The 27,430-nt window shown below is 40.0% G+C and overlaps 1 long non-coding RNA gene across 1 annotated transcript; it reads left to right on the top strand.

Moving 5' to 3' along the window:
• Window positions 1-4,836: 4,836 nt before the first annotated feature.
• On the top strand, window positions 4,837-6,252 carry LOC126991341 (uncharacterized). Its single transcript, XR_007745431.1, has 3 exons — window positions 4,837-5,274; window positions 5,368-5,439; window positions 5,531-6,252. It is a non-coding gene; the product is annotated as an uncharacterized LOC126991341 (long non-coding RNA).
• The last annotated feature ends 21,178 nt before the right edge of the window (window positions 6,253-27,430 follow it).

Below are 27,430 nucleotides of genomic sequence, written 5' to 3'. Positions count from 1 at the left end.
GAGGCGAGCGGGACGCTGAATGCTGGGTTGAGAGCGGAAGGGTGAATGTGTGTTTTAGACTCTCCAGTAGCCCGATTCTGAGGCGAGCGGGACGCTGAATACTGGGTTGAGAGCGAAAGAGTGAATGTGTGTTTTAGACTGGCCAGTAGCCCAATTCTGAGGCGAGCGGGACGCTGAATGCTGGGTTGAGAGCGGAAGGGTGAATGTGTGTTTTAGACTCGCCAGTAGCCCGATTCTGAGGCGAGCGGGACGCTGAATGCTCAGTTAAGAGCGGAATGGAGAATATGTGTTTTAGACTCGCCAGTAGCCCGATTCTGAGGCGAGCGGGACGCTGAATGCTCAGTTAAGAGCGGAAGGGTGAATGTGTGTTTTAGACTCGCCAGTAGCCCGATTCTGAGGCGAGCGGGACGCTGAATGCTGGGTTGAGAGCGAAAGAGTGAATGTGTGTTTTAGACTGGCCAGTAGCCCGATTCTGAGGCGAGCGGGACGCTCGCCTCAATATTGTGACTACGTCACAATATTGTTACGTCACTACTATGTGTAATTAACACCCTCGTGTTTCTTGCAGGTGATTATCACCCTCGTGTTATTATTAGACTACGTCACAGTGTTATTATGTCACTACTATATGTGCAATTAACACCCTCGTGTTTTTTGCAGGTGATTATCACCCTCGTGTTATTATTAGACTACGTCACAGTATTGTTACATCACTACTATTTTTGCAGATAATTTAGAGACTACGTCACAGTATACTTCATTACTATATGTGCAATTAACACCCTCGTGATTTTGCAGGTGATTATCACCCTCATGATATTACTAGACTACGTCACAGTATTGTTACATCACTACTATTTTTGCAGAATCTAGAGACTACGTCACAATATTGTTACGTCACTATTATATGTGCAATTAACACCCTCGTGATTTTGCGGAAGAACAATGTATTTACAATCAGCAGCAGCAACGTCAAAAACAAGCACAGGCAAGTCGTCAGTATCCTCATTATGACGCTTGGTATTCGCCTTCTTATTACCAGGAACTGCAACCAATTTGCGGGTGATGAGGACACTCGTCTTAACACGCCATAGCTGATTTTCAGTCGTCTCCTCTTCAACGAAGGGAACAAGCTCATTACCGATTGGAATCGACTCCTCCTCCTTCACTGGAACCGACTCCTCCTCTGGAACTGGAACCGACTCCTCCTCTGGAACTGGAACCATCTCCTCCTCTGGAACTGGAACCAACTCCTCCTCTGGAACATCCTCCTCCTCCTCCTCCTCTTCACCAGGTGCGTAGACTGGAATGTCCACCTCATTATCCTCCTCCTCCTCCTCTTCGTTGTTGTTGTCGTATTCTTCGTCATCCTGTTCCTCCTCTTCCTCTTCGTTATCGTCATCCTCTTCCTCTTCGTTATCGTCCTCGTCGTCGTCATCGTCATCCTCCTCCTCCTCCTCCTCGTTGACTACGTCATCGTCTTCAACCGGACTGTACAAGGGGTACCCATCCTCATCGATATTTTCACTGATAACGACTGGATCATACCTGTTATCGATGAACTTGAAGACACCAGGTGAAACCTCTTCTTTGAATGCAGCTGCTTTGTTATTGATGACGTGTGAATCCATGATGTTCATGTCATCGTCCAACAGTGCGAATTCCCTGATGACGAACGGATGGTGTTGTCTGAAGATCAATGTGGTCCTGCCATGTTGCAATTCGCGGTGGGTGAAGGGCTTTGAGCACACCACACAATCATACTTGTGATAGTAGCACATGAGATTACGTGCCATAGTGTAAGCCCACAAACACAGTAAGTCAGACGTGCACATTGGAATCATGAACGAGTTAAGCAAAGACTCATACGATAAAAGACATCTTTACATAGCGTCCAAACTTTTAGCGATTAAAGAAATGAACCAAAAGAGTGTTCATTCGATCACATACGATTATTTACTGGCCGCGAATGGAATCAAGTCCCATTTGCACGTAGCGGCGAATGTATTGTGCAAATTCCTTAAAAACGATTCCATTGAAATCTTTTTAAACTCGAGTCTCATGCAACGCGGGTTATTCGTGTCGTTCGTGTTGAACAACATTCTCTTTAGATGTATCTCGAAAGACAACAAGACTTCATCTCTAAGTGAAACAGATAAAAAAATTTTTTTAACCTGATCGACTTCTGTGTTGAAATTAAAAAGGCTTTCAATCTAATGGGGTACAACAAGGCTAAACGACTATACGGAACTGAGAAACCTGATGAATTGAGTCAACAGGCGGACTGGGCCATCGCACAAACTGTCATCGGTGCTTACAAACAATTGAGGACCGCCTCTCTTGAAAAGAAATACTATTCCAAAACAGCATCGTATCCAAAAACGAAGCCAAATTTAATAGAGATTCTCAACGGGGTTAGTGTCATGAACAAGGCTTTCCAAACTACATCGTGTGAGAAAGCTAACTCTTAAATTTGTCAGACGATAAGATAAGAGCGTACGTCTTGAAAGAAGTAATGAGTCACGACAAATTGAAGCGTGTCAATGGTGACACTAGCACTGCCTTGCGGTTCGCAGGTTTAGTTATCGCTTACAAGAAGTTCCTTTGGGATGTGAAGCGACCATCGCAGCATTCTTCCCCACCACCATTACCTACCGAAAGAGAGTGTTTGATTTTAACGGACACGATCATGCGCTCCTCGTCGTCATTGGCTAACGATCCAAGTAAACCCTTTGTTGATTTTATAGCCGGTAAAAACAATAACAGTGAATACAACGACAAAACCAACAACGATATACTGACTAGTATTCTTAGAGGTGTTAAGTCAATTCACGTATTCGTTCGCAACTTTATCGTCAATGCCGTTCAGAGTATACTGGATATATTTCACTCTCGCTTCTGGGTGTCTCCCACGTACGATTACTCTCGTAACATACCTGTGGTATTAGGTGTCGATATTTTACTGCATAAATCTTTGGCTATGTTTGTTAAACAAATCAAATCGTTGAGTGGATTTGACGTAGTCTAACTATAACACGAGGGTGATAATCACCTGTAAAAAAACACGAGGGTGATAATTGCACATGTAGTAGTGACGTAACAATACTGTGACGTAGTCTAGCAATAACACGAGGGTGATAATCACTTGTAACAATACTGTGACGTAGTCACGAGGGTGATAATCACCTGCAAAATAGTAGTGACGTAACAATACTGTGACGTAGTCTAACAATAACACGAGGGTGATAATCACCTGTAAAAAAACACGAGGGTGATAATTCCACATGTATTAGTGACGTAACAATACTGTGACATAGTCTCTAACAATAACGAGGGTGATAATCACCTGTAACAATACTGTGACGTGGTCACGAGGGTGATATTCACCTGCAAAAATAGTAGTGACGTAACAATACTGTGACGTAGTCTAACAATAACACGAGGGTGATAATCACCTGCAAAAAACGAGGGTGATAATTGCACATGTAGTAGTGTCGTAACAATACTGTGACGTAGTCTATAACAATAACGAGGGTGATAATCACATGCATATATATTATTGACGTAACAATACTGTGACGTAGTCACAAGGGTGATAATCACCTGCAAAAACACGAGGGTATAAATTGCACTAACAATCAATACTGTGACGTATTCTCTAACACGAGGGTGATAATCGCACACATGTAGTGACGTAAGCAATACCTCCTATCGATACATACTGTGACGTAGTCGTAGTTTGGCATATCACGCACTTGTTAATGACGTAAGCGTGGTTATCCAATTTTGGCATGTAATAAAGGTATGCCAAATCAAGCTAAATTTGGACATTGTTGGATTCGGCACGATTGATTGAGATGACGTATATCGTAAGGAGTGTTATGCTCATGCTAAAAATGGCAGGAAGCATTGCGTGATTTTTAGTCTTGTTGTTATTTTTCCGATCAATTGATAATAAGGGATGGTTGTTAACACATGCCAAATTTGGATATTGTTGTTGACAAGGTTAATAATGACACCAATGACGTAAGCAATAGCGCTGATTGCACATAACACTTACCTCGAAGTCCGCATGACCTTTGGTGACGTAAGCTGCCAGGGGCGTTGACCACACTTACTTACAAGTCCGCATGACCTTTGGTGTTCATCAAAGGAAACTTACTGGCGTCTGAATGGACGTCAATGAAACAAACATGTTTAGCACCAGGCGAGCAGAGGTCGTATTCACTTTGATTCAATCTGTCTATCAGGAACGACATTGACTCTAAAGTATTATCGTTAACATTTCTGTCAAACAACAATCTCGAATCAATTTGGAAGTTAATAAAGAAATTCAGACTAGCATAAATTTCTTTAGCTGTGTCGGTGATGTCTGATTCTCCTGAAAGCATCATGTCGACGAGTCTGTTACGAATGACAACTTTACAATGCCACGCGAATGCTTTGTGTAAGTATGTGCTGTAACATGGTATAGCACCTAAAAGGGTAGAGAGTTGTTCCATCACCATGATATCGCATAGATGTTAACGCGACGAACATTCTTCGAGTTTGCGACGCGCATACGCTGATCGATATCTACTACACCACCATCATTATCTTCTGCAACAACGTACAACCGATCGCTCTGTCGTGTCAACAGTTTTGCCACAGATTCTTGAATGGTTCCGTTTTCCGAAATCGTCACTTCTACAGGTGGGGTTAGAATCAGGGTGTTGAGCGTGTCCGTTATGTTGATTCTCTTTTTCAAGTAACTTAACAGTTTAATGAGAGATGCCAATCTTACGTGCTTGTGCTTGAATCTGTCAACATTGGAGAGTAACACAGCGTAATATGTTGACAATTCATCCATAGCTTGTTCAGAATATGCAGTTCTAGGTTCATTAACAAGACTAGGAGGTACGACCGTAGCCGTAGTATTTGTGTTAGTTGCAACATTTTCTTCGTCTAATTTTCTCTTCTTAGACTGCACCGCCGTCAGACAATCAGTCGTTGATTTGGCTTTCATCGTCTTGTGATCGGATATAGCTATTACATTACCAATGTTATTTCTGATAAAAGATTTCATGGAGTGAATCAAGGAAAAGTTATCCAAGGATTTCCTGTAACTTTGAGTACATTTGTATTTGTGTTAGTGTTACAGATGGTACAGTACTGGGACGCGACGTGTTTCACTTGCGGATTTGTGCTTGTCCGACACGAGATTTAAAGACAGACGAACAAGCTAACTCTAAGAAGAGAAGATTAAAACGCAAAAGATATTCAACTGAGACTCAGGTAAATGTCCAGACTAGATAAATGTTATATTTTATTGAGATGAAACATTATTATTATTATACGAATCTTCAAATTTCTTTCTTGTATTTTCAGATCGCAAAAATACCAAAACTAGTTGACCCAGAGCCTCATGTGTCCAACTTAAATGAAGTTTACAACATTAAGGTAAAGATTTAAAAAAAAAATAAGTAGGAGTGGAGATAGCTTCTATACGAGTTGCATTTACATTTTATCTAATCATAATCTCCCATTCTAGGTAGTTGGACGTCAGTTGTACTTGTTCATGATGAAGATCATGCAGTTTTACTCCAGCACCCACCTGAACATTCCTGACGCTCCATGTCAACAAAACGAAAACACGATGGTACACCAAGAGCAGGATGTGCTCATGAGAAACATGTATTCTAATAATCTGAAGAAGCTCAAAGAAAAGCTGAAGAACTTGAGAGAAGAAAGCAAACAGGGGAGTGAGCAGAAAAGCATCGAAATTATAGAAATAGAAAGCCCAGAAAACTCAGAAAAAGAAAAACAGGGAAGCCCAGAAAATACAGAAAAAGGAAACACTAAAAAAAAGAAAACAATCCTATAGAAGAACCACTAAACCTAATCAAAGACAACAACCCTATAGAAGAGCCACTAAACCTAATCAAAGATAACAAACCTGTATCATTACGTACGGTGAAAAGAAACAAACCATATCGTCACATTCCATTTGTACATGTCACAAGGGAACCTCGAGAACCTCTTGTTACTCTCAAGAAATTCTGAGTTAAGTAACACATGTATGTAAATAGGGTTTAGCTAAAGTAGGGTCCAATATTTTAAATATATTTTTCGAAACGTTTTTAAAGTGTTATATAATAAATGTGTTTGAACAAAGTTAAACGGAAAAGAAACTTGCACATAGTTTGTGCAAGAAACTGGGGTCAGGATATGCAAAGAGTTTGTCACAGGCAGGATCTACACACAGTTTAACCGGAGAAGAAACTGGGGTCAGGATTTGCACAGAGTTTGTCAGGTGGGTTCAAGATTTGTCAGAATTGTAAGTCAGTGTGTTACTGGTTTGCATACCTCATGTGTACATCTCTCTATGTAGATCCTAACTCCACTCTGTGGTTAACATAATACTTCGCAAGACAAAGACACACATTCACCTCACACAAGGTTAGACTACATTCAGTATCACCTCACATAAGGTTAGACGACGACATTCAGTACGAACTAAATTCAGAATCGGAGGCATCGGAATACAAAAACACACATTCACCTCACACATTCAGAATTGGAAGCCTCGCAAAACAAATACACACATTCACCTCACACAAGGTTAGACGACATTCAGTACGAACTAGATTTAGAATTGGAAGCTTCGCAAAACAAATACACACATTCACCTCACACAAGGTTAAACAAAATCGGAAGTTCCGGAAGATTAGGACACACATTCAATTCGATCGAGGTAAGATGATATTGGCACTCTTGTATACACCCCCATGTAAATCCGAACCCAACTCTGTTTAGTTCGTGTATCCATTCAATTCGATCGAGGTAAGATGATATTGGCACTCTTGTGTACACCCCCATGTAAATCCGGACCCGACTCTGTTTAGATCGTGTATCCACACACATTCAATTCGATCGAGGTAAGATAATATTGGCACTCTTGTGTACACCCCCATGTAAATTCGGACCCGGTTCTGTTTAGTTCGTGTATCCCTCACCCACATGTTGCGTAATTTATGCACAAGTCAGTGAAGATGTCTTGCACGGAGACGTAAAATAATGGACCCCACTTTTTGACAATAAGATATTTATAAAAATAATGTAAATAATAAATGAATGTTGTCTAACTTTATTTATTGAGGTTTTCTCTTGTGATGCAATTATACTATGTAACAGTATTGTTAAAAATGAAGCTCGGGGAAGACTAAAACACATATTCACCTCAGTTAAGGTTAGACGACATTTGAATGTCATCTAAACTCCATTAAGGTGAATGTGTGTTTTCCCTTGAAATGCATCCAATTCTTAATTTGAGTGTTAACAGAATCGGAAGCTCCGGAAGACTAAAACACACATTCACTTCGGTTAAAACACACATTCACCTCGGTTAAGGTTAGACGACATTTGAATGTCATCTAAACTCCATTAAGGTGAATGTGTGTTTTTGTCTTGAGATGCATCCAATTCTTAATATGAATTTTTCACCTGGTGACATGTTGATTTATCCACTTAAATTAATTATCACCAAAAAATTTATGGAAGTAAGAAACGAACAGAATCGGAAGCTCCGGAAGACTAAAACACACATTCACTTCGGTTAAGGTTAGATGACATTTGAATGGCGTCTAAACTCCATTAAGGTGAATGTGTGTTTTTCTCTTGAGATGCATCCAATTCTTAATATGAATTTTTCACCTGGTGACATGTTGATCGTTGACGGTTATGTGACATGTTGACGGTTATCGTTCGTTTCTTACTTCCATAATTTTTTTGGTGATAATTAATTTAGGTGGATAATTAATTTACTACAAACCTCCTATTTTAGACCATTGTAAATTGTATTTTATTTAGATATTAGGCACGTGTCTCTATTGAATTTACTATGTAAAAACACATTAGGAAGATGCTGCAAAGATCGGAGACTGTCTTGATAAACAACCCCATGACGATGCAGCCCTCGCCCTAGCTAAGACACTCATGTTCACCTACAACGGCATGGGTGTGAACCCGTCAACCATGGTGGGCACGTGGCGTCGGTTAGGTGTGCCTACCTTAACCAGCAGCAGCAGCAGCAGCAGCAACTCTCGCATTAACTGCTGCACCTGTTCTCAGTGTAAAACTAAGAAAACTGTAGATGTGTTGACAGATAGTGCAAGAGATAAACTTTTTAAGTTATCGAATTCCAAAGAGTAATAGACTCTACTACAGTGCGTGTAAAGTTATGTGTGGTGTGTGTGTATGTGTGTGTGTTGTTGGGCCTCTTCTTTACTTGCAACATTGCAACACATACACTTTAAGGATGATTTGAAAAAAAAATATATATTTTGTCAATTATTTTTTATTGTTTACCCTTACATATTTCTCTTCCTTATCTATCTCTTCTTCTTATTTCATAACAGTCATGGTTAATACTAAAATTTCATCTACGTATCCCACGTTTTGTGTATCAAAGATTTATGTGGCGTGACTGTTAGAAACCAATGTTCCAGTCTTGGAAACTTTATAGGTAGAACCTTGTCCGTTCAAGTAAATGAAGTACGCCGTTGAAAAAAGACTTTCAAACAGAATCGGAAGCTCCGGAAGACTAAAACACATATTCACCTCAGTTAAGGTTAGACAACATTTGAATATCGTCTAAGGTTAGATGACATTTGAATGTCGTCTAAACTCCATTAAGGTGAATGTGTGTTTTTCTCTTGAGATGCATCCAATTCTTAACTTGAGTGTTAACAGAATCGGAAGCTCCGGATTCAGTACGAACTAAATTCAGAATCGGAAGCTTCAGAAGACAAAGATATACATTCACCTCACACAAGGTTAGATGACATTCAGTACGAACTAGATTCAGAATCGAAAGCTTCGGAAGATAAAGATACACATTCACCTCATACAAGGTTAGACGACATTCAGTACCTCGGTTAAGGTTAGACGACATTTGAATATCGTCTAAGGTTAGATGACATTTGAATGTCGTCTAAACTCTATTAAGGTGAATGTGTTTTTCTCTTGAGATGCATCCAATTCTTAACTTGAGTGTTAACAGAATCGGAAGCTCCGGAAGACTAAAACACACATTTACCTCGGTTAACGTTAGATGACATTTGAATGTCGTCTAAACTCTATTAAGGTTGAGCATTGCATGTGTTTAATTTTTGCTCTTTATCTTGTAATATATTCTTTAAATAACTTTGTTCATTTCTTATACTTTGGATTATTTTGTCCTTTTCTTCAATCTTTAATTTTTCTTTTTTGATTATTTCATCATATTCTGATATTTGTTTCTCATGTTCTGATATTTTTTTCTCATATTCTGATATTTTTTTCTCATATTCTGTTGTTTTGATATTCAAATCCAATATAGACATTTTACTAGTTTCTTTAAGTGACTCTAATTGACTATGCATTTCATCTCTTTCCATTTTGATTTTTTCTTGCTTACTCATACAAATTCGAAAAGATTCTTTTTCTTTTGCAAGTATTTCCTTAATATTTTTAAGAGCAGATTGCAATTCTTCTTTTTCATTTTGTTTTTGATTCAGAAGAACGTGGACGCTTGTCTGATGCGTATACCCGAAACGTTAGATTCTTTCAATCCTTTGTTTCTTGACGATGAAGTTTGGTTAATTGAATGTCAAACGACAAACTGCAAGTGTCACACGTTAAAGCAGATGAACTTAACTTCTCAGTCACCCACTGAACTTATCGTTTTATTTTTACTGTGTATGAAACACCGTCGATATTTGTATAACGGTCTGTATCGTCGTCAGGTGAACCCAGTGCGCTCGGATGTGATCCGCTTTCCGTTGAAAGACGTCCTAGGCAGGTTCAAGGAATCTGAATTACAGTTAGAGGATCGCGGTATGATCATCATGATATACTGCTTTCTCTTTTCTCAAGATACACTAACAGGTCTGCCGATCCGATTAATTTGATAATCTACGTGCTTATCATTCGTTTTCTTTACAAGTCGGCAGAGTTAATGTTCTATCAGTTTGAAAACTCTGCTTAACAATCCGATTATGGTTAATTCTCAGCATATGTGACGGGTTACCTCCCCGTGGTCATAATGTCCGCGCCCTTCACGACCGAGTGTGCCTTCAGAGCTTGGAGAGTCGAACAGAACGATGGTAACAACAGCAGTATCATACCCATCCTATCCTTGATTGATCATACGTACTTCAAAAATTATTCTTGGCAATCTTTAAACGAGATGGAAGCTAGATTGAAATCAAAATTGAACCTGCTTTCCAGTGGAAGTAGATTGTGTAACAAAGGAGGCAAAGGTGGAGGAGTAGGGTTGAGTAATTTGAGGTCAGTACGTAACCACGAGAAATATATACCATATGGCGGTGTACAGATGGACGGTTCAAGAGTGGAGAGATGTCCGACCAAACGAATTGTAACGCGCATGGGTAACATGAAAGTACCGTGCAACGCTTTTGAAATTCTCTCCGAATTTCCTAAACTCGAAATGCTGGGACCGAATGGGATTGGTAGTCAATCGCTGTTGAACGAAGCAACTTTTGGACAAGGAATTAATAGAGTTGACAATGGTAGGTTCTTGGGTTACGTGACATGCTACATTGACAAAATGGTTAACATCTATCCTCCTGCCACCTTGCAGAACGAATTTGATTTGATTGTTAAGATCGTCGAGAGGTTTCTTTTTGAAGCTAATCATAAAGTGTTAGCGAGAGATATGGTTACACAAGTAGGACAAAATTACATCAACGGTTTGATTTCACAGCATCTCGATTTAGAAACGAGAAAATTTGGTGGGATGGTGTTAAAACCTGCTGTGCCCATTCTCACAGGATCTTCTGATGAAACTTCAACAGCAGCAGCAACATCATTAGAGAATTTGGATACCGTCTCTGACCTTCCGTTACGAGTAACGGCGGTGGCGTCTCTCCACAACAACACCAAGAACAAGTCATCTAACAACATTCATCCATTTTTGAATTTAAAATTCGATAAATTAGAATTGTCTAAGTCAGTTCGTCGAAATAATTTTTTGAAGAATTACATTCAGGTTGTAAGAGATTTTAAATTGGGTATTCTACCTGCTGACATATCCAGAGAAATATAAATCGTTTCTTTGAATGACTCGAATGTAGCTTGCGTCGTGACACCATTAGGTCTTCATGTCGCATTGGTGGCTAGTAAACTTATAGTTTACCCGCGTCAGTACCAATTCGAAAACGTGTTCTGTTCGGAGGGAAAACAACATAGCCTTGTTTAAAATCCATGACGTTACTTGCATCGCATTTTGTTTTAACTATAAAAACTAAATTCAGAATCGGAAGTATCGGAAAACAAAAACACACATTCACTTCAATCAAAGGTAGACGACATTCAGTACGAACTAAAAATCAGAATCGCAGCTTCGGAAGACAAAGACACACATTCACCTCACATAAGGTTAGACGATATTCAGTACGAACTAAATTCAGAATCGGAAGCTTCGGAAGACAAAGACACACATTCAACTCACACAAGGTTAGACGACATTCAGTACGAACTAAATTCAGAATCGGAAACTTCGGAAGACAAAGACACACATTCAACTCACACAAAGTTAGACGACATTCAGTACGAACTAAATTCAGAATCTGAAACTTCGGAAGACAAAGACACACATTCAACTCACACAAGGTTAGACGACATTGAGTACGAACTAAATTCAGAATCGGAAGCTTCAGAAGATAAAGACACACATTCAACTCACATAAGGTTAGACGACATTCAGTACGAACTAAATTCAGAATCGGAAGCTTCAGAAGATAAAGACACACATTCAGCTCACACAAGGTAGACGACATTCAGTACGAACTAAAAATCAGAACCGGAAGCTTCGGAAGACAAAGACACACATTCACCTCACACAAGGTTAGATGACATTCAGTACGAACTAAATTCAGAATCGGAAGCTTCGGAAGACAAAGATAAACATTCACCTCACACAAGGTTAGACGACATTCAGTACGAACTAAATTCAGAATCGGAAGCTTCGGAAGACAAACATACACATTCACCTCACACAAGGTTAGACGACATTCAGTACGAACTAAATTCAGAATCGGAAGCTTCGGAAGACAAGGACACACATTCACCTCACACAAGGTTAGACGACATTCAGTACGAACTAAATTCAGAATCGGAAGCTTCGGAAGACAAAGACACACATTCAACTCACACAAGGTTAGACGACATTCAGTACGAACTAAATTCAGAATCGGAAGACAAAGATAAACATTCAACTCACACAAGGTTAGACGACATTCAGTACGAACTAAATTCAGAATCGGAAGCTTCGGAAGACAAAGACACACATTCAACTCACACAAGGTTAGACGACATTCAGTACGAACTAAATTCAGAATCGGAAGCTTCGGAAGACAAAGACACTAATGTCTAATAGCATTGAATGTCAACTAAACTGTATTGTATGGAGTGTCCAATTCTGACTCTACAGTTGTGAGTGTGTCTGTGCATATTATGACGTTACTTGCATCGCATTTTGTTTTAACTATAAAAATTAAATTCAGAATTGGAAGTATCGGAAGACAAAGACACACATTCACTTCAATCAAAGGTAGACGACATTCAGTACGAACTAAATTCAGAATCGGAAGCTTCGGAAGACAAAGATACACATTCAACTCACACAAGGTTAGACGACATTCAGTACGAACTAAATTCAGAATCGGAAGCTTCGGAAGACAAAGACACACATTCAACTCACACAAGGTTAGACGACATTCAGTACGAACTAAATTCAGAATTGGAAGCTTCGGAAGACAAAGATACACATTCACCTCACACAAGGTTAGACGACATTCAGTACGAACGAGATTCAGAATCGGAAACTTCGGAAGATAAAGACACACATTCAACTCACACAAGGTTAGACGACATTCAGTACGAACTAAATTCAGAATCGGAAACTTCGGAAGACAAAGACACACATTCAACTCACACAAGGTTAGACGACATTCAGTATGAACTAAATTCAGAATCGGAAACTTCGGAAAATAAAGACACACATTCAACTCACACAAGGTTAGACGACATTCAGTACGAACTAAATTCAGAATCGGAAGCTTCAGAAGATAAGGACACACAATACATTGCAGATGGACGCTGTCATGAAGGTGACTCTACCCAACACTCTATTGAATGGCGGGGTAGAGATTATCATAACAGATCCGAGTGCGGCAGCGGCAGCACTTCGCCGTAAACGCAAAGCCGCCGCCGCTGTTGCTCTCGCCACACCCTCTTCTAAATTTAACAATGAGACGAACACAATCATTGAATACGTCATGCCGAGAGCGTTAGCCATGAATTTAAAAATAACTGATAATCCTCACGGATTCATCGATTTACTCAACAACAATGATCTCCTTGCATTTCTTAATTTTCGTAAAAACATGACTCTTCCAATCAATAACAACAAACCTATCATTGACGATTTTAAAGTTCATGCCACGTTAAATAATAACTTATTCCAAACCAATGAAAATCTTCAAAAATATGAAATTAATATCAATTTCATTAAACAAGGTTATTTACATGTGCATGAAATCGACAATTCAGAAGTGGTGTTTTCAGAATCAATAATGTCTGTGAAAAATCTTGAAGAGGCATGGAACATGAAACTAAAAACAGAGACATATTAAGAAAACAATGACTGAATTGCGCTATTTAAATTGGTCTCACGTGTTGGGTGTGTTCAGCATTTTAATGTTAATCGTTCTACTGGTTGCTTTGACCATACGTCATACATTTCGAATGAAATTATACAACAAGCAAAGCGACCAACATTTCAATTCAAAGTTTCTACCGGTGTCATTCTTGGAGCCAAAGACGGGAAGAGTCAGAGATATGTGGTTATCCCCCAATGAATATGTGGTGTTCGCGGGTTTGGTGAAACAATGTCAACGTTTTCGTCACGGCTTGTGTACAGACACTCCAGGCTGGACGCAGTTTGCCTACTTCGCTGCTGCTAACGCTTACAACCGTTTGAGAGATGCATCAGATGTACAACAATCAATCACCGTCCCATCTTTGTTGTCGAAGAGTATAGAAGACGTTGTGACTCCCTATCTGTTGTTTCTGAAAAACAAATTGAATAAAGCAAGTAAAGAAGATCTCGACGAACTACAATTATTAGGTATACCTGACAGACCTGTCTTGTCTCTAACTCAACCCATATCTCTTCTGGTTGAAGAATAAATCAAACTCTACTGGTTGAAGAATTACTCACCTCTGTATTCAAATAAAGTAGATGAAAGATTAAAGGCTTTTTTTTTTATATTTCTAAACTCTATAATCCCATTTTCTCTACCCCTCAGTCAACCTTTCAATATTTTAGGTGATGTGTAGGACCTACTTATGAGACAAAATTGACAAATTTTAGACCCCACTTGAGCTACTGTGAGCTTACGAAACGATCATGAATGCCGACGATTCGCGTTCAACCGAAAACTTTATTAATTGTATCGAATTCCTCTCTAGTAACGACACAGCTTCTAAAATCAATTTGAAAGAAACTCAAAATGAAAACATAAGGTTTTCGCGTTGGAATGATGAAGCAGATCTCATTGTTGATGAGAGGGTAACATTTCTAATGTCTCTGGAAGCCACTAACAGAGAGACTTTTACTTTTACCAGAGTGTTAATGTCTTGTATTGTGTTCAGGTTGTGCATTGAAAATTGGGAAATTTATGCACTCAATGGGACGAATGGAGACGACGCCAAGAGACTACTCCCGTTCATCACGAGTCTCTACATTGTCAGTCGGTCTTGGAAATCTTCAGCAGTATTACCCACATCCAATTCCTATTTCTCAAGATGTGAGAGGGAAGGACGTTTCTTTGATATTGAAGAAGACACTACCTTTTTCTACACTTACACAGCTTACATGCTGGGGATGTTGGGTACTAACGATGAATTTTATGAAAACATCATGTCCACCATAACAGAAGGATTTGATTTCAATGGTTTCGACACAAGGAATTGGAACGAGTTTATCGAAAAACACTTCATCTCCTTTCTATTGGGTCGAAGAGCTTTCCTCGCTTCTAGACCTGCTGCTTTCATCAAACGATTATTGACAGAAGATAAGAGCGATTGTATCCAACGTCTATGTAACATTGTCTTCATGAAGTCTATCAACTCGGATTCCATCACTATTGACGATTTGATATCAAGTTGTGTTGACCATCCCAATGATCTACCTCGCGTAGGGTTAACGGATTACGCTCAGAGAAGTGCCTTCGGGCGAAGTGTCGTCATAGAAGCTTGTGTATACCCCTATGTAGATCCGGACCCCACTCTGTCGATACCTTGTGTATACCCCTATGTAGATCCGGACCCCACCCTGTCGATACCTTGTGTATACACTTTGTTTACCTCACATGCCATGTAGTTTAGTTCGTGTATCCCTCATCCACATGTTGCGAAATTAAAGCATAAGTCATTGCTTTTGTCTTGCACGGAGACGTAAAATACCGGACCCCACTTTTTGGCTATTAAGACATGTTAGTTATAAATATATATTTTATTGAATCAAAGTTTTAATTATGCTAACACAGCTTGTAGGTGTGCACCATAACCTTCGATGTCGTCATACAAGAACCTTGCGAACACAGAAGAGAACGGAATAGCAGCCGTGAAGATATTTTCATACATAGTTTCTTTGAGTGAATTATTGGTGAGATACGTGTTGATTTTATAGGCTTTGATAATGTTAAGTAGATTTCTTATCAAATTGTGTCTGATGTCTTTAAGGTTTGATCTGGTCTTTGAACATCGGACAGATGTGAGATCAAGCCATCCCCGTCTATGTACACCCCTGTGGCATTGCTCTCGAGTATAACTTTAGTGCTTACATTCTCTAAATCTTTTTTGGGATTGACAGCCTCGTGTATACTATCAACCATAATTTTAATTATTTCTTTACAAAGATCGGCAATAATTTCAAATTCTTTTTCGCTTACCAATACCATTAAACGACTTGTTATACATTTCATAATATTTTCAAAATCGTTTTTGAGAAAAGATAGGATATCCGAAATCGGAAGATCCTTCGGTCCTTTACTGGTAAAGTCGATCGCTGCTGCTGCTGCTGCTTCATTGTTGTTTACTAGTTTCCTTTCCTGATTAAAAAAGTTTTGAACGCTGTTCACACCACCCTCGTGTTTTTTGCAGGTGATTATCACCCTCGTGTTATTATTAGACTACGTCACAGTGTTATTACGTCACTACTATATGTGCAATTAACACCCTCGTGTTTTTGCAGGTGATTATCACCCTCGTGTTATTATTAGACTACGTCACAGTATTGTTACATCACTACTATTTTTGCTAGAGAGTACGTCACAGTGTTCAAGAATCCGTGAGGATCATTAGTAAGAACAGACATGTCAGTTTTTTCTAAAATATTTCTAATTTGTGCCAAGTCTAAATACGGTAAACGAACTTTCTCAATTTCACTCTTCAATGCATCTAAAGTGTTATCGACATCCGTTTTCTGGAGAAAATGTGCAATGTTAAGGAACACATTAATAAGTGAGACGGCTTGACCTACCGAATATATGATGACTCTCTCCAGAGGAGAACTTGCCGCTACTTTGGGTGAAGATGGTGAGCAGCTATTACTTCTCGTCATCGATTGTCGTCGATTCTGAATAACAACAGGACTAGATCGAAAATCCACCAACCTTGGCGAACATCTCGGTAGCGATTGTCGTCCGTTCTGAACAACAACAGGACTAGGTCGAGACGCCAAGATAAGAGATCCGTAAGCATGCAAGAAAGAATTAGCTGATTCGTTTAACTTAACAACATTACTATTCTCACTTAATTTGAGCACTTTTTTTAGTTTTAACATGCTTGAGAAATACTGTTGAAAAAAGAGTAATGATTTGTTCTGGGTCGGTGACATCTTTACGACCAGAAACGCAAATCCAATCATTAACACAATCGTTCATCAACACGGATGAGGACAACTCAGGATAGAGACGCATGATGTGACGAGCGTGACACACTTTCATCCAAGCCGCAATCATTCGTTCTCCGATTTCCACATTGATGTTTTTATTAACAGTAGTGAAGTCAGTTTCGAGATTGAAGACTAACATTCTATTATACATAGCCTTGTCCACAAAAACTTTAACAAGAAAGAGTTGCTGATTAACACTGGTGTCGCAGTTATACTGCAAGTGACCGGACGACTGTGTAATCCTCGCACTGGTACAACAGATCCGCTTGAGGCGACTAACTTTAACATGTTAGAGTTGTACTGTCCGGGTAACATGTCTCTGGTCATGGGTGTTTCTGAAAACATAGTGCATGTAATGATGTTGGCATCCGAAGCTGTATTTGAAGATAAATATTTCTCACCGTCGAGATTTTGATCGTACAACTCTAACGCGTGGTATAGAGTCGACAGTTGGTCGTTCAACACTCTCTCACGAAGGTGTCGCCGAGTAAGGGGCAATCATCACCGACTTCAATTGTCTCAAGTACGGATTCATCCTTTTCTTGTCGTTGCGGTTGTCTTGATGCTGCTGATGTGGTTGTTGCTGTTGATGTTGATTCAAGAGATCCACCTCGAGCGGATCAAAATCACTATATACAACGTCGACAAAACTGTCGTAATTTAACGACGCAAGACTCCTATCGTGTTTCTGCAACCTAGAACACAAAGAAACTAAATTTGAATTGGTTAGCGATCCAGTAGAGAGAATCAAGCCATAGAACGCAGCTGTTGTAAGTATATCTTGCGTGCGGTCTGAATCTTCTTCATCATCCAGATGACTATTGTAACTCTGTTGACAGTGAGAACAACCGAGAACCTGACCTTTGTGATTCACCTGATTGTTATAACAATGTTTTCGTATTTCTGGTTGTGACGATATACATTGTTTTAAAGTTTTATAATAATAATTCAATTCCTTCAACGTAGCAGAAGCAACTGACTTAAAGCTACTGTCGTTGTTGTTGTCCTTTTCCATCCTGAATGAGCGATTCAATAACAGAAAGCACAGAAGAAGCCCTTTTAAATGAGCCGGTTAGCAATGACACCATAGAAGAAAGCTCGAATGTTGAAAATAATTCGATACAAATGGAAATGGAAGAAAGCCTAAATGATCCAGCATCACCACCACCGCTACCTTTGCAACCAATGCCACCGCTACCACCGCCACCATCACCACCACCGCTACCTTTGCAACCAATGCCACCGCCACCACCACTATCACCGCTACCACCACCACCACCACTTTCACCACCAGGAGAGCCTACACCTGCAGCATTAGATCCTACATCAATGATTGTGGTAGATACAATACCAGGATATCAAACACCAGAAGAGCCTGCACCAATGATTGTGGGAGATGCAGAGGTAGCAATGATTGTGGGAGATGCAGAGGTAGATAGTGCACCAGAAGATCCCCACGAGAGGAGCCTCCACCACCACCACTATCAACTAGCGCTACAAGAGGCGAAGAAGAACTACGGGAAGAAAAAATGGAAGTTGAACATCCCAGCGAAGAAAAAATGGAAATTGAACAACCCACATCATTGGAGGATAGAATAATATTGTTGCGTCCGAGTTTTAAAGCTAACCCTAAATTGATAACAGACAACGTCGATGTGATAGGTGCTTCTATCGAATACAACCGAGCTGGAAATTATTTTATGTACGAAAGTGATGTTCTTACTCAGGAGAACTTAATCAGTGAAAATGATAAACGCATCTCTAGTTTATACTCTACAACCTTAATCTTAAAAAATGCTAAGTTAAATAAAACTCCGTCCATAAACGAAGACAATGGTAACCTGAATAACCTCAGTTGTGTCTTAGGTTCTTACCCAGCGGTGGAGTTACTCACAATCTTGGTAGATGACACTAGCAGAAGGAAAGACATGGGAAAACTCATGAAGTATGGGATTGACTCTGTATCTTGGATTTTAAAAAATATGATATCGTTCATAACGTAATGCATTCTTTTGTGGTTTCGTTATTGGAAATGATGAAATCTAAATTTAAAGTATCATCTGTTGGTAAAAAGGTAATCATGTTCTACCAAAGAATAATTTATATTCTAGCTTCAATGAAAGAATTAGTTATGTGTTCTTGCGAAAAAATAGAGTGGCTTTCTACCAAGTGCAGCCGCTCGGATGTCCGTACAGGCGAAAGCTACTTAACCGTTAATTCCAATGCGTTGGAGCGATGTGTATATTGTAACAAGGATGGACAGGGAACGTCACCCATCACCGGTAGATTTAAGAATCATTTGAATAAACGCTACAGAGTGAAATCTCAAAATATAATTATTGAATTATTGAAGAGGAGATTAAATGACAACAATGTCTAGGACCTTTTTATTGCGCGAAGTAAAAATACCAAACGCCAAAAAATGAAATCGAGTCTAGGCGGCGCTCAAACTGAAACAGAGAATGACGAAGCGAGTCCAACAAATGTCTTAACTTTAGCTTACGACAGAGCAAAGAACAATCAAGTATTGAGTCAAGTGATCGAATCCGAAATACGAGACTTGTTAAGTGACAGACATACCGAAATCAACGATCCGGACAAGAAGATATGGAGACAATTAAAAGAGCGCAACTTGGTCCAAGAACATGTCATGAGACATTACCAGAATGTAAATCGTTGTCTGTTGGCTTCAAACGAGGGCGCGTTAAATTCAGAAATAAGAACGGGCAAGATTATTTTCTCTCAGACGGCTCAAAAAATCAATTTAGAACATTACACGCCCGTCCTCTTTTTCGATACGTTCATGAGATCGTGCGAGTCCATTGCACCCAGTAACAAACTTTCAGAGTCTTACAGTGTCTTCCTCGAATTAATTCCGAACATCACAATGAGAGTACCTAGACGGATCGAACGTTACTTTCAAGGAGAAATTGAATACATGGCCCGCGTTAACGCATCAGCTATCAGCAACTACACTCGCGGCTTCATCATATCTTATATGATCGGACGGTTGTTTAACTGCGCTTATTTAACCTCTCAACTCTATCAACAGCGGTTTGCAGAATCTGTGATTTGTAAATCTCCTTTTTTTTATAACCAAAGAGTTAAACAAAGAAGAAATAACTCTATCTTATTCGAAAATTAAACTCTTCATCAACAAAAACAACACTAACAACGCCGCCGCCGCGAATGTACCATCCAAGAGCATGCAAATGCATTACCCGTCAACGTATGTGAGCTCCCTGCCTGCTCCGTCCAGCGCTAGAGAAGCAATTGTTAAAGCTAACGAGTACTCGCCTTCTAATCTCAAGAACGACAAACTAGCGGTAATTCTTATGAGAACTCCCATCGCAGAACAAGCGGTTGATGGCCCTGTAGCTGTATGGTTAGCTGTGAATGTCTCTACACTAACTTCAGAATATAAACTTTGCATGGGTTTATGTACATCGATAGTACAAAGTGGGGTCCAAATCTTCATGGGGGTGCATACAGATTATAAACTTAATTGAGATGAATGTGTGTCTGTGCACTACGGAGCGTCCAATTTCTATCTTTGTCGCGACAAACTACCTAAATTCGAGAATATAACTTTACAGATTCCTACTTTCTCCCTCTCTAATAATTTCTATACCTTCCCCTCAGAAAAACTCAATTTTTAGATTAACGCTTAGGAGACTGTTATGAAACGAAATCGTCAAATATCGGACCCCACTCTAGCTTGTGTTGATCATGAACAGATTCTGACTCTATCGGTGAATGTGTGTTCTTGTATATTTTATCATCCAATTATAATACAACTGAATGTCGTCTAACTCTAACTAGGAGAATTTTTGATCTTGTCTTTCTGAGCGTCCTATTCTGATAATATATATTGTTTTTATTGAAACTAATGTTTTTTTTATTTCAGAGTGTCCGATTCTAATAGGTGAATGTGTGTGTTCTTGTGTCAATTTACTAAAATTAAGATGCGGGGGTGGAGGGTCATGGGGTGTACAGGCTATGGGGGGGTTTTGACGACGACCTGCCCAGCGTTACCAGTGACGGTCCAACGCCACCTTAGTAGCGCATCTAGCGTGTAGCGAAGTGCCTTGAGCACACCTGTGAACATATAGGGTGACGAGCGCGACAGATTCTGCCTCCCGAATGGTCCAAATCGTCGACCGTCGTGACCGAAACCCATCCGTTAAAATAGTTCAGTTATCCCTACGCTCCAAATCGGGAGGAGGAAGCGTCGCATTCTGACTTTCAGTGGTAACTCACGATATCGGCGCGCTCGCGTCACGCATTTCATCCCTAACAGGTGCAGAATCGAGCGGTCCGTTCGCCCGGTTTGAGCCGTAAGTGGACTTTTTAGGGGGGGGAACACCTCATCGGGTCACTCCCGGCCAGTTAGCCGAGAGTTTCTCGGCTCGGGTGTTGGGCGGTGGGGCTCAACACGGTGGGGGGTGAGCAGCTAGCGAGCTGCAGTGGCTCACAGGGTCTCGGCTGACTTTACTCGTTGCTGGCAACGGTGAATTGACAAGTAGCGAAACAGTAGCAAACTTCGCTAGATCAAAATCGGACGGAGACCTCGACACATTTGACGATTCTTTTTTTTCAATTATGTCTTTCGGTTCTTCCGATTCTGACTTTGTAGTTTCTGGATGTGAAGTCTTTGGCTTCCAATTCTGACTTTATGAATGTAGTATAAACTCTAGCACGAACTAAATTCAGAATCGAAAACACATTCACCTCACATAAGGTCAGACGACATTCAAGATTCAGAATCGGAAGCTTCGGAAGACAAAGACATGCATTCACTTCAATCAAAGGTAGACGACATTCAGTTCGAACGTACATCTCCCTATGTAGATCCTAAATTATGGTTAACATAATACTAAAGTCAGAATCGGAAGCTTCGGAAGACAAAGACACACATTCACCTCACACAAGGTTAGACGACATTCAGTACGAACTAGATTCAGAATCGTAAGCTTCGGAAGACACAGACACACATTCACCTCACATAAGGTTAGACGACATTCAATACGAACTAGATTCAGAATCGGAAGCTTCGGAAGACAAAGACACGCATTCACTGCAATCAAAGGTAGACGACATTCAGTTCTAACAATAAAGTCAGAATTGTAAGTCAGTGTGTTATTGGTTTACATACCTCATGTGTACATTCTCTATGTAGATCCTAACTCCTTGTATTCGACTGTTATCTTCCGTGGGATACGATATGAACTTTGTTCGACGCGAAGAAGATATAACCGTAGCAGGACTCATCGAAACCAATAGGAGTCTCCTGCGAATAGCCAAAAGTATGAAGGATTTTATTAGCGAATATTTCATGAGAGTAGATCTATTTTGCACACCCTCTAAAATTGAGACAACAAAGGAAGGCGGACCGAGTCGTGAGCGCTGAGACTTAGGTGTGTTAAACATAATTAGCTATTTAACATACGTGTGATTACTTGGCAATTCTTCTGTCAAGATACAGAAGGACGGTGTAATAATTTTTCAATCTAGTTAAAAGAATAATTATAATAACGATGAACGATTCGTCGATTTTGATATTGTTAATGGTCTTCGTAGCCATAAGCGTTACGTTAGTGGCTGTGTATCAGAATCGTTTGTTACATCGCGAACCCTTAATTGCAGAACAGGACGCAGACGTTAGTGAAATAGACGACGGATTGCTTTAGCAGCAGCACCGCAGACAGCGATGGCTACTCTCTCTGACACCGTGAAGCAAAGAATTGAAGCCTTAGTTGACAAGAGGTTGGTTACACTTCAGAAAGAAATTCCGAATCAACCATTGACTTTGTACTTGTTATACGATTATTTGAAAAGATACATTGTTAGTAAAAATCTTGATACGTTTTATAACTTGTTTTTGAATAAATCTATGTTGGCTTTCTCAGATCAAGTGTTCAATTCAGAATCTTTAAAACTAAGATTAGTGAAATCATTAAAGTCAACTTAACCGAAACTGTGAGGAATCAACTGGCACGTATCGTGTCGAATGTCAACGAAGATATTATATTTGATTTAACAGTCGATGTTAAACAATTAATCGATGATCATCAATTGCTCAGTGAGAGTAATATGAACACACTTCTTCTTCAAGAATCCTCTTTGCAGAACAAACGACTTCACAAACAAAACTGGTTAAGTCTATTAAATTTTTATTTCGATGATAATACGCAAACTACCTATGTTAACACAAACATACCTCAACAGCACGGAGCCTTCCCGATCCAATTAATTGATAATACTTTTTCAGAAAATGATATAGTGCCTAATGTCTTTTTGTATATTTGGATCGACAAAATATCTACTGGGGCCAATATAATTAATTTTAAAATTCGTTTTAAAAACACTGCAAACTTTAAAGTGTATGTTTCCATGTTTTCAACACGTAGTGACAACAGTGATGCAACATACATTTTTCCAGCCATCCATGAGCTTATGAGTGTAGCAGACAGTCAAGGCGAAGGCGTCTTTTTGGTTCAAGTTAATACAGAACAAACTCCTCAGGCTGTTCAATCGGTAGAATCAAAAACATTTTTCACCATGCTCGCCTACACTGAAGAAAACCTGTAAAAGTAAAATTAAAAACAAAAAATAAGGTTGGAATAAATATAACATTGTATGAATGTCTTTTTATTAATTTGCAACCTACAAAGTTAGTTAATTAACGTACCTTAGTACTGAAAAGATGATTCATATTATCATTTTGATCTCTGACGGTATTTGAATATATTTTAAAGTTCGTAACTTGCGGTTGATCATTTTCCTGTTCTCTTCCAAAGTACAAAGTATTCGATATGGATTGAAGTAGCACAGGATTGTCGTTCAACAGTTTGATAACACCATGTCGTTTAATTTCGTTACTGGTCGTTAGAGTCATAGGTGCAATTCCATCGACGTTTCGACGTTGAGTGGCATCTATACTTTCGAAGCCTTGAACTATGGTATCAATCACCCTCTTCAGCTTGTCGCCACTTACATTATAAGCCTGTGATCTAAAGATCGATTCGCTATTAGTGATCAACTGATCCGCTTTGTTGAATCGTAAATTACCATGTTCGGGTAAAACCTTACCTTGTTTGTTCGGAAGAACAACCTGTTCTTCTAGGGATCTACGTAAGATATCAACGTCAATATTCCTCATGGAGTAGAGTCCGTTAAGACCGTCTTGAACACCACTTGAAATGGCTCCGAGCACCCCAAAGAATTCATATCGATGAGGAGAAACCAATGCATGAGTGGGGTCTCCCCCGTACCCTCTACTGATTAGGTCGCTACCTGCCACTACTCTCGCTACTTCGTCCCTGATAAAGTTCTGAGCCTTGTTGATGGTGTCGATGTGAGAGCGCAGGGTTTGCACCATGGAGGTGACGTTGCTTTGTTTTTGATTAGATGGATTATTAGAAAGAATATGTTTAAACACAGTTGCAGTTTTTCTAAATACTCCCAGGAGTTCCATTAGTTTATCCCAAGCTTCCTTTAGTGGTTTCAACTCTGAGTTTAGGAATTGATCACCCACCGCTCTCAAAGCACTCTCGCTGATGATACCTTCTCCGAATTTATCATTGTTATTACCGCCATTGTCGCTACTGCCTTGGACAACTCCTGCGGTTTTCTGACGCTTGAGCATCGCCATCAACTCACCCTCGCTTGTAATAGGGTAACCATTGATGGAAGCCGCACCCAGAGGATTTTTCATTATGAAATCGGGGAGCAGTCTACCTTGTAAGATTGTATTTCAATTCTGACGTACGTCGTACGTAACCCCACAAACCGTTCTCTTTTTCATTACAGAGATAATTAGTACTGTAGTAAGGAAACATGTTAGCGAGGTTAGTGTGTCCCAGTTGAGCCACATCCATAGCGGAAGATAATTTGGCGTAAACTTCTTTGGAACCTTTCGAAAGAGTCTTGATGGTTTCTAGGGCCCATGTCGCTCCTGTAATACGACCTAGATGAGTACGTGTGCGGACATTCATGAGTCGGTGCTGACAAGCGGCCTGTTTACGATCCTGCTGAGACGTCATCTTAAGAAAATTTAACTGGTCTTTTTCAGTGGGTATACGAGCTCCATTTCGGTGAATGGTATCGGTCGTGCAATCTAATCTGTTGACGATCTTAGAATCACCCAAGACTCCAAAGTTAGTGAGATCGTTCAACAATAATTGATTACAAAGAACTTCACTCAACCAACTATTTCGAGGATTAATAGCAGAGTCTGTCCATTGAAGCCCTAATACACGAATCTTGATCCACACGGCCAAAATGGCCATGTCGCCTACACTCATAGCTCTGTCATTTTTTTGATCGTCTTGTATGAGTGTGAACACCAATCGCATGGGTGAGGCCATGAAATAATCCAATGTGTCCCTGCATAAGTCATGATCTGCTCCATCACCTAAGTTAGATGATGTTGCAACATCATCTTCACCGCCGCCGCGAACGTTCGCTGCATCATCTTCACCGCCGCTGCGAACGTTCGCTGCATCAATAGTAGCAGCACGCTGCTCGCTTTTTTCTCCGTAACCCTCACCCACACCCACTTTCAGGTAATGCTCCACACTCTGCTCCTCCGAAATTTGGAGGTGAAGTTGTTAAACCTCCACTTTTTGACTTTGTTCCAAACCCCGACTTATTATCCTGTGACATTATTGTTGTTGTTGTTCTTACAGGTTCGGATGATTCTTCTTGAAAATCCATAAGATCGTTAGTAGTTCCAGATTTAGTATCAGCCATGTTCAGAGTTCTGTTAAGAGACCAGAAGACAGAGAGGATATGATGAATCTGCTGTATCCGCGGCGGTTTAAATAAGATCTAGACTGCTGCTGGTGGCGGTGCCTAGCGGTGGTGACGTATTAGATGCTCAGAACATCGATACACGAGTGAATAACTTATATCCGTTGTGTCCAACTACAATTTTGTACATACCAATAGGTACATGCAATAAATTATTTATAAGTGGTTTGGAATCGTCACAGTAGATTGGTCCAGTTTCAATATAAGAAACAACCGTTGGATTATTAGTCACAAATTCACGCGTTTCGCGTTCTACAATCTTCCAGTTTATATTGTTGTGTATCTGCGGTTGAGGTACTACATTACAAATCTGAAAAGTGGCGAGTCTTTCACTTGCTAACAAAAAGTCAGCCACTGGAGCTAGATGTCCTTTGACGAGTTTATCTGACTTGAAAGCTTGGCGATAAGCACGTTTAAAGTCGTTGACTTTACCCAGTGCTTGACGACACGATCGCCAATTCGATGTACGAGTATACGTGTCATCAACATCTGTGTACGACACAGTGGGAAGGTGTCTTACCCATCGCGTTCTGTTTCTGAGTTGGTCCCAATTCACTGCCATAACATTGAAGCTTCAGGTGTGGAGCGGTGGAGATCCTGTAGTAGAAGGAAAATCTTCAGACCCGACCAAAAATTCACGCTTGTTGAGATTGGATGTACGTCACGGAGGTTCAGCCAGTGTTGTGCCAGACGGGAGACTATTGGCTGTCATTTACGATCAGAGGACGAACGTAGTGATGGCAACGAAATATTTAGATTTGAAATGGACAATAGACACAGTTAATATAATTGACAAACTAAAAAAGATCGACACGGAGGCTAACAGTCTTGAAGACAATGTATGGAACCGTTACTTGTTTGACAACAACAATTTACTCTTCCTTTGCGTTCAATTGCCTAAATATGAAGATTTCGGAAATGTATTGGATTCAGATCACCCGGAGGATTTTTAAACAATAGAAAGATTAAAGACACATCCAAGAATTATATTGAGGATACGACAAATACACCGCCGTCTTTATCCCCAATTGAGAGACCAAAGACACCAGGAGGATGTTTTTCAGAGGACACGGGATTCGAAGAACCGTTGAGTCCTTACGATATATTTGGTTTCATGCGCAGAGGTGTCGCTTCGTCAAGTGCAAGTGCAGATTATGATTCACCTTTCGCATCACGAACGACTTCTCCGCCATCGGTCAGGGAAACAAATAAGAAATCATCAACTACAAAAGAATCTCGCAGCAAACGACGACACCGCCGAGATTTAGAAGACGTCCAAGAAAAAGAAGCTGGTCAACAAAAGATCAACAGAAAAGACCAAGACTCGAATCTGACAAAAAAGAAAATAGTGAAAGAAGAAGTAGTAGTAAACCAAGTGTAAGTAATCCCAAAACTGTTTTGAATGGAGATAAAGGTGTTTCTAAATCGTATCATAGAGATAGAATTATATCTCATGATGCACCGTTTAAAAAATTATCGCGTCGTAAATCCCAAAACTTTGGCAGTTATTTAACGACGCCGAAAAACCTGTAACTCCCAGGAAGGAAGCCTTCCTACCGTCATCTTCTCAATCAACACAACGACGACGTTTAACCCCGATTACAGCATGTTTCT

The sequence above is a fragment of the Eriocheir sinensis genome, unplaced genomic scaffold, assembly GCF_024679095.1.
Source record: "Eriocheir sinensis breed Jianghai 21 unplaced genomic scaffold, ASM2467909v1 Scaffold261, whole genome shotgun sequence".
Classification (NCBI taxonomy): domain Eukaryota; kingdom Metazoa; phylum Arthropoda; class Malacostraca; order Decapoda; family Varunidae; genus Eriocheir; species Eriocheir sinensis.
This window is presented reverse-complemented; position numbering and strand designations above follow the sequence as displayed.